Source organism: Equus caballus, chromosome 19 (genome assembly GCF_041296265.1).
Source record: "Equus caballus isolate H_3958 breed thoroughbred chromosome 19, TB-T2T, whole genome shotgun sequence".
NCBI lineage: Eukaryota > Metazoa > Chordata > Mammalia > Perissodactyla > Equidae > Equus > Equus caballus.
Genome location: NC_091702.1, coordinates 53260121 through 53274854, shown reverse-complemented (window position 1 = coordinate 53274854; position 14734 = coordinate 53260121). Strand labels below are relative to the sequence as shown.

At 33.3% G+C, this 14734-nt stretch overlaps 1 protein-coding gene and 1 long non-coding RNA gene across 39 annotated transcripts in view; one reads left to right on the top strand and one right to left on the bottom strand.

Moving 5' to 3' along the window:
• The window catches only part of LOC138919254 (uncharacterized), a 131698-nt gene extending 118410 nt beyond the window's left edge, over positions 1-13288 (top strand). The window contains exon 4 of the long non-coding RNA XR_011429270.1: positions 8479-13288. This is a non-coding gene — a long non-coding RNA (uncharacterized lncRNA). The remainder of the gene's footprint in view (positions 1-8478) is intronic.
• Positions 1-14734, bottom strand: part of ZBTB20 (zinc finger and BTB domain containing 20) — a 746634-nt gene that overhangs the window by 646687 nt on the left and 85213 nt on the right. The window lies entirely within an intron of this gene.

Sequence of the window (14734 nt, the reverse complement as noted above, 5' to 3'; positions counted from 1 at the left end):
GTAATGGAGAAACTTTCAGGAATAGCAACCCAGTCACATCATAAACAATCCTCCTTGCCTTCATCTGTGACTGAAAAACATGCTTCATCCAAATACCTTACTATGAAACATCGTGAAAGAAAACATCAGCCGTGATCAGATTCAATGGATCTCTTGGGTAATAAAACTCAGAGGCACAGTCTAGTCTGTCCAAATGTGGGCTTCCTTGGGATAAAATAGCTTGGATGGCATCTGAAAAGGACTTCTTTTGAGCAATAGCTCAAACAAACAAGCAAAACAGAAGACCACATTGTGGATATGATTCCACTAGATTTTCTTTCTAAATGTTCGTTTTATTTTTACAGCAAGCTCATACATGTGTGTGCCACTTGGAGATGCAAATCCTCATGTAAATTTCCACCTTCTAATGGCTACACACTTCAGTCACTGTACCACGACTTCTTTGAACATAATGCAAAATGAGAGGCTTAGGAGGGTAGGACAGAGAATCAAGAAGAATGAAGATTACAGATATGCAATGCAGGTTCTTTCAAAACCAGTAAGTCCTTCCTGCTTCCTTGCTATCTATCATCTTTCACCAATTCTTCACTTTTTTCTATTGCAGTATTGAAATAATGTCCGAAGTGCTAATAACTTTGTTTCTACTCATTAAAGGGACATTGTAAGAGATTCTGCTTTTAGGAATACCAGATATTTCTGCCCCAAATATGGATTTTCTATAAGCTTGTATGGTGGACAAATATAACATGCAGAAGCTACCTCCTGCTCTTCTGCTGAGTTTACTTACTCTATACATATTGCAACCAAAATTTCCTGAGAAAAAAATATATGCTCAAGAGTACAGACTATAACGTACTTCTCTAGTTATTAAATTCTGAGTGTTTTATTATATATGGTTGGAATTATTATATTTTCTAGGAAACAGAAACATGAAGAATCTGAAGCTGTCAGAATGTTGTCATAATTTACTCAACAACAACAAATAATGATTTAATTGGTGGTGAACAGCTTGCTCTCACACATAAGCTTACCTTATATATGGTGGAACTGAGTGTTTACAAGGTTTATTCCCTATGCAGTTACCTGAAACTGAGGCTATTTCCTGATTCTAGAGATAGAATGATCATGATATCAGAATAAACAAAACAAATAATATTAATAGCTGATGCACTTTCTATATCAAATACTAATCCTCTTTTTACTTGAAGTATATCTATACACACAAGAAAAATCTATTATTTCTATTTCAATTCACTTAGTCTTTCATTCCTGAATTATTCGGCTAAGATAGAAAAGTTCCCCCAAAAGCCTGTGCAACATCCCATTTCGAGACCATCTCAAGGCCTGCCTACTTAATGTGGTTTAAGTCCTATGCCAAAGTCAGGGCCTTCAGTTCATAAGACTTATATTGATAAATCACAAAGATAGCTATAATAATATCCTAACAGAAGTGTCTGTCATTTCAGGTAAAATAAATAATCTTGGTTGAATTAAAACAAATGTTGAGATGATTATTACTGTGTACCTTTGAAAGCAACCAGAAGCTTCACAAAATGAATCAAATTCACAATTGCTGCTCTCACAGAGCTTCTGTGCTAGGGACTACTATGAAAGGTGATCCACCAGTCTTGGCTCACACACATAGGAAGTGAAACCAATGATCTTTCCTTTGTTTATAAAGATGCGACTATTTTTGAGTTTTTATTTATATTTTAATTGAGTGTTTCTTAAATACTTGTCTTAAAATAGCAAATTTTTGTGTGATCTACAAAAGACTATGTCTTAAAGATTTCTATTTAAAAAGGCATTTATAAAAATCCACTCATGTTCTAGCTTACCTATTCAACTGCATCTTTCACAAGTATGCACATTCTCACCTGCAAACTGCACTCCAATCATACTGAAGTCTCTGCACATCCATGAACCTGTCACACACTCTTTTTTTTCCCAACCTCCAGGCTTTTGGACAAGCTATTTCCTTTTCCTACAATACCATTGACATTTCTACCTCTGGCTAATTACAATTCACATTTTTAGTGCCATCTTAGCCATCATGTCCAACAGGAAGGTTTCCCTGGCTTGGTTTAGGTGCCCCCCCATAGGCCTATGTACCTCTCTGTGGTAACTTGCTTCAATAGTAGTCACTGTACAGTATTGAAAATGTGCGATGACCTGCTGTCTGCCCGGCTATACCATATGTTCTTTGAGGACAGGATGTATTTGGCGATTACTTTTATATCTCCAGCATCTAGACAAGTAGGACATTTTGACTAAATATAGTATATTTCAGAATATAAAGCAAACTGTTTACTCAATATTATTTCTCAAAAGAGAGGCTCCCTATTATGGGGTGCACTCCCAGTTGCTTTATTTTAAACAACAAGGTACTATTTGGGAAAAATGTATTAGCCAGAAATGACATTTATCAGTATTGGTTTTGAATGGTCTGACAGGTCATTCTGATAGTATAGTTAAAAATGGAGGCAAAAAAACTTAATACAAGTTTGGTGTTTCTTCCTGGCAATTTTATCCACAATTGATAATATTAGATGCCAAAGTAAATAAGGCTTTCAAAAATCACTTAGAAGAGAAAAAGTTATATGGTTACACCATAGAGGTCATAAATAAACACTTAAGAGACAAGCATTAAAAACAATCTCTTATTGTTATGCAAATAGAATTTGCATCTTCTAGAGAAATTTTAAGCGCCTGTATCACACCTGGATTTAAAACATGCTATAACTAAAATAACAGATAAAATTTAAGATTATGTGCTTTAGAAAACTTTGAAAATGATACTAATTTTAAAAATGTATGGAAAGAATCTGAATAAAACTGGTTTATAAAATTAGGATAGAAGGGCCTGCCTCATGGCCTAGTGTTAAGTTCGACCCTCTCCACTTCTTTGGCCCAGGTTTGATTCCCAGGCGTGGACCTTACACCACTCGTCAGCAGCTGTGCTGTGGCAGTGACCCACATACAAAAGAAAAAAATAGAGTAAGATTGGTACAGGTGTTTGCTCAGGGCAAATCTTCCTCAAGAAAAAAAAATTAGGATTAAAAAATAATATTAGTAAATTAAAATATTATTTGATATGACATTATTTTTAATTATACATATGTTTCTAAATTAGCAAGTTAAATAAGTCAACATTTTCTATTGCATCCAAAGCTCCTCCCAAAAGATTCTTTTTCCATGATAAAGTTGGGACTCCACTGACTTATAATCAGTTATCTTATTTGGGGGCATGTATGGAATCTGATAAATGTATGATTAAATAAATTAATGAGTGAATTAAGCTGTCTTCCACCTTCTCTTAGAAACCAAAACTAGTATTACATTATCAAACACTTTTATGTAAAAACAATTTATAATACCTTTTACAATTTAAGATAATGGGAACACGTGCATACATAGATTGATCCTCTGCATCTCACAATGGTTTCCTGACTTTATTTCCCTTTCCATAATCCTTGCCATAAGTAGTCAAGCACATACGATCTCACAAATATAGGCTAATTGGGATGTAAACTTAGGGAATTTTTCAACAAAATTTTTTATGTACAGATGCCAGGTCTGATTAAAGGCTATGATCAATATGCTAACTGATATGGACATATGGTTAGAATATCACTATGTAGTTTTATCTACAGAAAGAGTAACAATAAAAGGATGGTAATAAAATGAACACTAGTATAAAACTCAATTAGAATAACAGAAAGCTAAAGTCAATCCAGAATCAAAGGAAGACAATATTATAGAATACTGATTTTTAAATGTTGCTCTATCATTTTCAAGTACTGTCTCCAATTTCAGGTATAAACTTCTGTCCCAATACTCAAAAAATCCAAATTGTGGTATCTAAATTATAAATGATTTAATTGAAATTTTATAACGCTAAAGCTTTAAGCTTAAAGCAGCTTGGCCAAATTTTGATTTGATGATTACATACCTATCAGTAGAGCAAAGATTTTGGAAGAAAAAAATGAGATTCTGTGATGGCATTTGAGAAAGGGACCCGACATCTGCTCAAGAAGATTGCCTTGAGGAAGCAATGTTTAAGCTAAGATGTGATGGATGGGCAGAGTGTCGCGGCTGGCAGATTAAAGCTGGTAGGGGCCAGGACTGAGATTTAGAGGTTCTTTCTTAAATGAATCTACAGGCTAGTAAACTGTTAATTAATCGTTGGAATAGAAATTAATGTTGCTAAAGTAATATCTTAAAGATATTTTGTTCTCCTAACTAGGCTAGAAATTATTCTGGTAATATTGCTCATAATCGAAATGTGCTACACAAACTCCTTTTTCATAAATCAAATTTCAGAAAGTTCTTTTTCCAATTATCATAAATTTGAAATTAGTGATATATTAGTGGATGAGGCTTAATCAGAGTTTGATAATACCAAAGCTTTCAAAACTGGCAGTGCCTGGACCACAGCATTATTTTGTGTACTAAAGAAATATGGAGTCAAAAAAGACGAGATTAGAATTATGTTTTACTATTAAATGGAAATTCACCATCTTTCCTCCTGCAAAGTTTAACTAAAAAAAGAACTTTCTGTTTGGAAGAAGCTTGTCAAGCTTTCATTCCTACCACTGACTATCTCATACATACAAATAAATAAAAAGCCTAATTCAATTTAAAAATTCATGAATTTAAATTTCTGAGAGTTTTATTATAATTTTGAAATATATTTAATTTTTAATTATAAAACTATAAATACTTTTCTAAGAAGTTTAGAAAATGTAAAAGGTAGAAATTTCAGAGGAAAAAAGTGTTTAGAATCCCAAGCACTGTCAACATTTTGAGGTTAGGATCATTTTTAGTTACTATTAATAATGTTTCATTCTTTAATTGGGTTTTTAATTAAATTTTAAAATCTTTATAATTACTCAATCTCTCTGGTTATTCCATTTTTATTACTCTGAAGTAAAATCTACAATAAAGACCAATGTGAATGGTAAAATCTATGCCCATGAATCTCTCATTTGGGTAGTAACTGGCTCTCTTTTCGAGAATAGTGATTCTTCCCTAAACTAAATATTGTAATACAGACAAAGAAGTTCAAAACAAAGTCTATGTTGTTTTCATGTGAACTCCAAAAAAGAGAAACACTAATCTAAATCATTTGATCTATCCCTTTAAAAGGTGTAGCTCATTGGAGACTATACACCTTCTTTCTATAAATTCAACAGAGCCTTTTCTTCCTTCATCGTTAGAACTGTTTTTTGTTGTTTGTTTTCTTTTCTTTATCTTTCAATTCAACACCATAGGAAGTTGCTGGACTGATTTAAGGGGTGTTGGGATATTTTTTTAAGTGTCATATAATATTAGACACATTAGAATCATTCAGAAAGGCAAGATGCTCACGTGAGAAGAATACAGGGATCAAAGCCAGCCATGTCCTCCTATCTCACTCTGAGCGTGATGAGCTCACTAACGAGCTCGAGCTCATTTCAGTGGAATATGTATTAGATACATATTTCCTTTTTTTTCTTTCAATGAATATCTATGGTTAAATTTGTGTAAATTAAATATGCTATTTATATTAAATTATATTTATTGATAAGATTCCACTGTATTTCATCCTTTCACTGCAGTATATATTCATTCTATAATTCAGGAATTTCCATATTGAAAGCTAAGAATCATTTTTCCTCTTTACTTAAATTATCTCGATGTCCTATGAACCAGTCCATTATACTTAAGTTCTGAATCAAACTTCTAAGAGATACAATATGTATCTCCACAAAAACAAATAGAAAAAAAGATGAAAATAGACTGTAACAGAATGTATGGTTATCAGAATACGTTGCAAAGTTTTTATTTGGTTTATTCTGTCATCAGTTTGGCACTACATTTCAAAAAAAATCACAGTCTTTACCATAAATTACTAATAATTGTAATTTCAATTAAATTGGGCTTTCATGTTTAGTTATTTACTTTGTAGAAACAATCATAGCCAAATGTCTTCCATTAGGCAATATCTGCTTTGTAAAATCAAATATTCAGAATTTTAACATATGAGGCGTTGAAATATACAGTATTTTTCCTATACCCAAGACAAAAAGCCTATGACTCAACTGATGAAGAAATAAACTATAGAGAAATAGCCGGAAGGAAAATATTTCTTATTAAGATAAAAATATCAAATGATCTGTTCATAATGAGCAATAACAGAGACTGCTCCAACTTTCCATATAGGTTGTTCTTCTTCATTTGTCTTTCCAAGGAAGGGCTGAAGTAACCCATAAGAGTCATAAGGTTTAACTATGCTTTAAGCTTTGTTAATTTAAGGTCAAAAATTGGAATCATAACAAGTTTGTGAGTTTCTCGCCCAACCCCTAATATTAAAAATGGAGAACTTAGGTTCAGAGAGATTATATGAATTATCTGAGATTTTTGCAGCTGTTTGGTAGCATTAGAATCCAAACCCAAATCTTTTCCCACTCAAGTGTTCCATTAGAACACTAAATCATGTTCTATGTTTAGTCTTTAAAGACTAGGTCTACATGGTTCAAATGAAAATTAACAATGTATAATTAATTATTTGCCAAAACAGAAGTAGTATTTAAAGTCATCCATTATCACGCAAGCAACAATTACTTGCATAACACAGAAGTGGTTGACTTGACACTCTGATTTCTACAAAAGCCTAAAACAAACTAGGAATGGCTCCCAGATTGGCCCCTAGAGGAATTATTAACATCACAACAATTATTCCTAAAAGTTATACAATCTTACTGGTACAAAAACAGGTGCACAGATCAATGGAACAAAATTGAAAGCCCAGAAATAAAACCACACATCTATGGACAGCTTATCTTTGACAAAGGAGCTGAGGGCATACAATGGAGAAAAGAAAGTCTTTTCAACAAATGGGGCTGGGAAAACTGGAAAGCCACATGTAAAAGAATGAAAATTGACCATTCTTTTTCACCATTCACCAAAATAAACTCAAAATGGATTAAAGACCTAAAGGTGAGACCTGAAACCATAAGGCTTCTGGAAGAAAACGTAGGCAGTACACTCTTTGACATCAGTATTAAAAGGATCTTTTCGGACACCATGCCTTCTCAGAGAAAGGAAACAATAGAAAGAATAAACAAATGGGACTTCATCAGATTAAAGAGCTTCTTCAAGGCAAATGAAAACAGGATTGAAACAAAAAAACAACCCACTAACTGGGAAAAAATATTTGCAAGTCATATATCTGACAAAGGCTTAATATCCTTAATATATAAAGAACTCTCACAACTCAATCACAAAACATCAAACAACCCAATCAAAAAATGGGCCGGAGACATGAACAGACATTTCTCCAAAGAAGATATACTGATGGCCAATAGGCACATGAAAAGATGCTCATCATCGCTGATCATCAGGGAAATGCAAATCAAAACTACACTAAGATATCACCTTACACCCGTTAGAATGACAAAAATATCTAAAACTAATAGCAACAAATGTTGGAGAGGTTGCGGAGAAAAAGGAACCCTCATACACTGCTGGTGGGAATGCAAACTGGTGCAGTCACATTGGAAAACAGTATGGAGATTCCTCAAAAAACTAAAAATAGAACTACCATACGATCCAGCCATCCCACTACTGGGTATTTATCCAAAGAGCCTGAAGTCAGCAATCCCAAAAGTCCTGTGCACCCCAATGTTTATTGCAGCACTGTTTACAATAGCCAAGACGTGGAAGCAACCTAAGTGCCCATCAACAGACGAATGGATAAAGAAGATGTGGTACATATAAACAATGGAATACTACTCAGCTGCAAAACAGAACAAAATCATTCCATTTGCAATAACATGGATGGACCTTGAGAGAATTATGTTAAGTGAAATAAGCCAGCAAGAGAAAGATAATCTGTGTATGACTCCACTCATATGAGGAATTTAAAACTATGGACCAAGAACAGTTTAGTGGATACCAGGGGAAAGGTGGGGTGGGGGGTGGGCACAAAGGGTGAAGTGGTGCACCTACAACATGACTGACAAACATTAATGTACAATTGAAATTTCACAAGATTGTAACCTATCAATAACTCAATAAAAAATAAAATAAAATAAAATAGAAAAAAGTTACACAATCTTGCTGAATTTTCTTAGTACTTTATCCTTTTCACACTCCATAATTTTACTCTTATAATGCTTTACAGGCATTGGAAAAGCATAGAAACTAGTTATAAGAACTATTACAACCTGCTCCAATTCTCATAATAGTTCATGTTGAAGTTCTTTAACCTCAAGGTCGAGTTTCTTTGGAAATCAGAACTTTTATGGGAGTTCATGTTTTCCTGACAACACGTGAACATTCCAGAGGCTCCCTGAGACCAGAGCCATGTACAAAATGCAAGTCTCAGCTTCTTGGCTTTTCTTTTCCTATCACTAATATATACAGCCACAAAGCAATTTTAATTGTCACAAACTTTTGCTACCTCCTTGCAGTTTCTCTCTCTCTCTCTCTCAGGTCACTTGCTTTGGAAGAAGCTAGCTGCCATGTCATAAGGACACTCAAGTAGCACTAAGGAGAGACCTCTGTGGTGAGGAACTGAGGCTTCCAATCAACAGTCAACAAAGAACTGAGGCCTCTTGCCAATAGCCATGCAAGTAAACCATCGTGGAACCAGATCCTCCAGTCTTCACAAGACTGCTACCCTGGCTAAGGTCTCGACCACAAACTCATAAGAAACTCTTGAGCAAGAACCACCCAGCTAATAGCTCCCAAAGTCCTGACCCACAGAAATAATGGGAGATTAAATGCTTGTTGTTTTAAGTCCCTAAATTTGGGGTAATTTATTATATGACAATAGATAGCTCACACTCACTATGAGGAATGAAGTAAGTTATCTAGCTCTCTCAATCTATTTCTTCACTGTTATGAGATCATGCACATACTATCTAACCATAGCATTTTGTAGAAATAAAAAATGTGAAAACATCATGCCTAGCAGACAGTAAAAGCTCAATAAATGTCATTATTTCTATATTAATCTTATAACATAAGAAAATTATCATTATTAATGACAGAAATTTACCATGTTTCATACCATGTTTTGCTAGCTCACGTTTACTTCAATAGCTAAGTGGGAAGAAATTCATATACTAGAATAAGAATTGCAAATTAAAATTAACTATGGAACATGAAACAGTAAAAGTTTTAAAAGAAAATACTAAAAATATTTTTATAGCCTCGAGGTAGGAAAATTTTCCTTAGAATAATGCCGAGGTAAGAAATCTTAAAAGAAAATATTGAGAGATAGGACTACACAAAAATGGAAACTATCTGCAGAGTCAATGATTTTATACAAAAGTTAAAAGTCAAATGACAAAAAGGTAACAATATACTATATAGATATACGACAAAAAGTGAGTATCTTTAAAACAGAGGCTTACAAAGTAATGAGATATATGAGTGAGTATGTATGTTGGGGGGGAGGGTGTAAAACAGAGTTCTTTTTTTTCCTTTTACTAAAATTTTTTTTGGTGAGGAAGATTGGTGCTGAGGTAACATCTATTGCCAATCTTGCTCTTTTTGCTTGAGGAAGCTTGTTGCTGGGCCAACATTTGTGCCAATCTTGCTCCATTTTGTATGTGGGACACTGCCACAGCATGGCTTGACGAGTGGTGTGTAGGTCCACACCCAGGATCTGAACCTGTGGACCTTGGGTCACCGAAGCAGACCATGCAAACTCAACCACTATGCCCCTGAGCTGGCCCCTGAAACAGAGTTCTTAAAGTAAAATTTAAAAAAAAATAAGTGAATACGAATTTCACAAAAGCTCAAATGATTAATAAACATAAAGAGATGCTCAAAAAATAAAGGAAATATGACACTAAAATACTAGAAAGTGTCACTTTTTTACCTAGCTTAGATTGAAAATATTTAGTACTTATGAGAGGGTGGAGAAACTAACACAACCCCAGGAAAGGGTAAACAGGCCCAGAAATTCTGAAGAGCACCCTGGCACTACATACCACAATGTAGTATGTGCCCCTCCTTGACCTGGCAATGATTTTATCCTAAAGAAATGACCACACAAGTATGCAGAGTCACATATATACTGTACAATGATACACATATATCCCTGAAATACAAACATGCCTCTTCTGTTGCTGAGTTTTTTTAATTAGTTAATAGAAAGATGTATTGTGTGTTGAAATTTTTGTTTTCTAAAAAGTGTCTTCTCTTCAAAAATTATAAATAGATATACAGAACTATAAATAATGCTATCTATGGGTATGAGGAGAGTATTAGGAGGAATACTAGGTTTATATCCAGATAATTAAATCATACAGCAATCTAGCTCTTTAATAGCCAATCTTACCTCCTCAAATTTATGGTATAAAATTTACATCAGTGCTTACCAATATTTCCTTACAGGGTGTTGGGCTTTGTACAAGAATAGAAGAAGAAAAGAAGTAGAAAAAGAAATAATTTTTCCTCTTTTACTTCACAGTACAATTTGAAATGAGAAGTAGCTACATAACATTAGGTTGTGTTCTAATTACTGCCTCAAAGAGTTTGATGTATTCTGTTGGAGCACCCTTTGAGCCTATCTATTCTGGAGTAGGTACTTGTATAAATTCTCTGTTGAGAATAAAAAAGTATTCATACTCCAATTACATAGTCATGAATTTCAAAATTATTATCGAGTTACAGAATTAAACATCATCTCATCACCCTTCTTCCTTCTCCAACATCTCTGGTGAATGAGCTGCCATTGCAACTACATTCATCTTCACTAGAACAAGCATCTCTCTTGACTAGGACAATATATTTCTTTTAATGCACCCTAAGATTAGATTCAATTTTTTAAATCAACTTTATTAATATGAACCTGACATACACAATAATGCACACACTGTGAATATACAGTTCAATGCATTGTGACAAACATGTAGGCCCACATAACCACATTACAATCAGGATATAGGACATCTCAATCAGCACATAAAGGTTTCCTTGTACCCCTTCCCATTCAATACTCCATCCTCACTTCCAGGCCCAGGCTCCCTGTCATTAAAGATTAGTTTGGTCTGTACTAGAATGTTATGTAAATTGAATTAATACAGCATTTATTCTTTGGGGTCTAACTTCTTCTCCTCAGTAATACATTTATAAAATTCTTGCATATAGTTTATTCATTTTTATTGGTGAGTAGTATTCCATTGTATAAATATGCCACATTTTTCCTTCATTAGATCAATGCACGGTATTTGAGTTGATGTCAGTTTTAGGCTATTAAGAATTAAGCTGCCAGGGCCAGCCCTGGGGCATAGTGGTTAAGTGTGACATGGTCCACTTCAGCGGCCTGGGTGTGCTGGTTCGGATCCCAGGTGCAGACCTACACCTCTTGTCAGCCATGCTGTGGTGGCAACCTACATATAAAGTAGAGGTGGGTTGGCACAGATGTTAGCTCAGGGCTAATCTTCCTCAGCTAAAAAAATTAAAAAATAAAAAAATAGAATTTAAGGTGCTATGAACATTCATTTACAAGTTTGTCAGGTGGACACATTCATTTCTCTTGGATTAACACTTAGGAGAGGAATTGCTGGATTTATGATGAGTGTATGGTTAATTCTATAAGAAATAGTCACAAACTGTCTTCCAAAGTGGTCGTAGCATATTAAATTTTTCATCAGCAGTGAAAGAGAATTTCATTTGCTCCATATCATTGCCACACATGGTATTGTCAGAGTTTTAAATCTCAGCTATCCCATTGAGTATGTAGTGGTATTCTCCTTGTGGCTTTAATTTGCAATTATCTGATAACTAAAAGTGGTGAGCATCTTTTCATGTACTTAATGATCATTCTTTTATTTAGTGAAGGGTCTAAATATTTCTTCATTTTTTATGCAGTGTTTATCTTCTTATTTATTGGGTGAAAGTGTTTTTTTTTCATATTATGAATACAATTTGTCAAATATATGTATTGCAATTATTTTCCTGCAGTATGACTTATTTTTCATTTTTCAAAGAGCCAATCTTTAATTTTATTTCAATGAAGTTCATCTTATCTTTCATTTTCTTTTATGTTTCATGCTTTCAGTAGCCTTTTTCAGAAAGCTTTGCCTACTCCAAGGGTGCAAACATTTTCTCCTGTCTTCCAGAAATATTTTACATTTAACCAGTTGTACTAGTATCACTTGTTAAGGACACTTTTCTCTTCCTGTTGAATTATCGTGGCAACTTTGTAAAAATCTCCTAGCCATATATGTGTGTGTCTATTTCTGGCTTCTCTATTCTTATGCATTGATCTATATATCTATCTTTGTACAAAACCATCCTATCTAGATTACTGCTGCTTTAGATTAAGTCTTAAAATCACGTAAAGTAAGTCCTTCTACTTTGCTCTTTGTTTTAAAAAAATTATTTTAGCTACTCTAGTTCATTTACAATTCCAGATAAGTTTTAGAAATACCTTGTCAATTTTTACAAAAAGTTTACTGTAATTTTAACTAGGATTGCATTGATTCTATAGATTGCATTGGAAAGAATCAACATTGTTAACAACATTGAGTTTTTGGATCCATGAACATGGTTTATCTCTCCTTACATTTAGGTTATCTTTAATTTCTCACAGTAATATTTCGTTAGTTTTTAATGTACAAGTCATATATCCATAAGTATATGTTCTATCTATACAGAGACAGTTAATTGTATACCTGAAGATATTTGATTTTTATGCTATTATAAACATTGCACATTTCCTTTTCTAATTGCTTGTTGTTAACATACTGCAATATAATTGATTTTTGTATATTTATCTTATATCTTGCAACCATGATAAATTATCTTATTAGTTGTAGTAGCTTTTGTAGATTTATAAGGATTTTATATAAAATCTTGTTTTATATAAACAAGGGCATGCCATTGTGAATAAATAAAAATTTACTTCTTCCTTTCCAACCTTTATGCCTTTCTTTCTCTTGCTTTATTGCACGTTAGGACTTCCAGAATATGTTAAATAAGATTGGTTGTAGTGAACATGATAACCTTGTTATCTATATTCATAGAAAAGCAGTTAGTCTTTCATCAATGAGTATTATGTTAACTATGACTTTCAGGAAATTTGTCCATTTCATCTAAGTTACTGAATTATTGCCATAGAGTTGTTCATAATATTCCCTTATTATTCATTTAATATCTATAAGATCTGTAGTGATTTCCCTCTTTCATTACTGATATTAGCAATTGCATTTCTCTTTTTTGTGTGATCAGTGTACCTAAAAGTTTATCAATTTTATTCATATTTTCAAAATAAAAGCTATGTTTTCATTTATTTTTCTCTGTTTATATATTTTCATTTACTTTATTTCTAGCTTTATTATTTCCTTATTTCTACTTACTTTGTGGTCAGTTTGCCATCTTTGTGTCTAGCTCCTTAAGGCAGAAGCTGAGATCATTGATTGTAGATCTTTCTTCTTTCTAACACAAGAATTTAAAGCTATAAATGCTTCTCCAAGCATTGCTTTAGCTTCATCCAAAAATATTTAATATTTTACATTTTCATTATAATTTTGTTGAAAATATTTTCAGATTTCCCTGGTGAGTTGAACTATAACCCCAAAGATATGTCCACATCCCAATTCCTGGAATCTGTGAAATATTACCTTAGATGACAAAAGGGTAAAAATTACCTTAGTGGGAAAAGCTATAATTAAGAATCTTGAGAGGAGAACCTTATCCTGGATTATCTAAGTGGGCTTTAAATGCAATCCTAGACATCCTTATAAGAAAAAGGCAGAGGGAGTTTTGGCATACAGACGCACAGAAAATGTGAAGAAGGAGCAAACCAAGGAATGCTAACAGCCAGTAGAAGCTGGAAGACACAAGGAATATACTCTTTCCTCGAGCCTTCAGTGGGATTGCACTCCTGCCAACACTTTGATTTCTGCTCAGTACAGATTTTAGGTACTTCTGGTCTCCAGAACTATGAGAGAATAAATTTATGTTGTTTTAAGCCATCCAGTTTGTGGTAATTTGTTACAGAAGGACTGGTGATTTTGTTACAGAAGGACAAATATCTGATGATTTTGATTTTTGACCCATGGGTTATTTAGAAGTATGTTGCTTCATTTCCAAATATTTGGAAATTTTCCAGATTTCTTTATGTTTTTGATTTTTAATTTAATTCTGTTGTGTATAAACAACATATTTGTATGATTTCAATCATTTAATATTGATTGAGACTTCTTTTATTGCCCGGCATATAGTTTATCTCAGTGATGGTTCCATGTGTACCTAAAAAGAATGTGTATTTTGCTACTATTGGGTGTAAGATTCTACAAACGCTAAGCAAGTCAAATTCTTAGTGTTACTTATGTGTCCTACATCCTCACTGGTTGTTTTGTACATTTACTCTATCAATTGCTAAGAGTGTTGAAATCTCCAAGTAGAATTATCTATTTTTCTTCTCATTTTTATTAGTTTTTGTTTTAATTATTTGAACTTCTGTTATTAGATGTATACATATGTAGGACATTTATATCTTTTGAGTAATTGATCTTTGTTTATAACATATCCTCTTTATTTATGGCAATATTCTCTGTGCTGAGGTGTACTTTTTCTGATGTTAATATAGACACTCCAGCTTTCTTGTCATTATTATTTGCATGGTATATCTTTTTTACATCCTTTTATTTTTAATCTGTCTCTATCTGTCTATTTAAAATAGGAATCTAATAAACAACATGTAGTTGGATCTTACTCTTTATCCAGT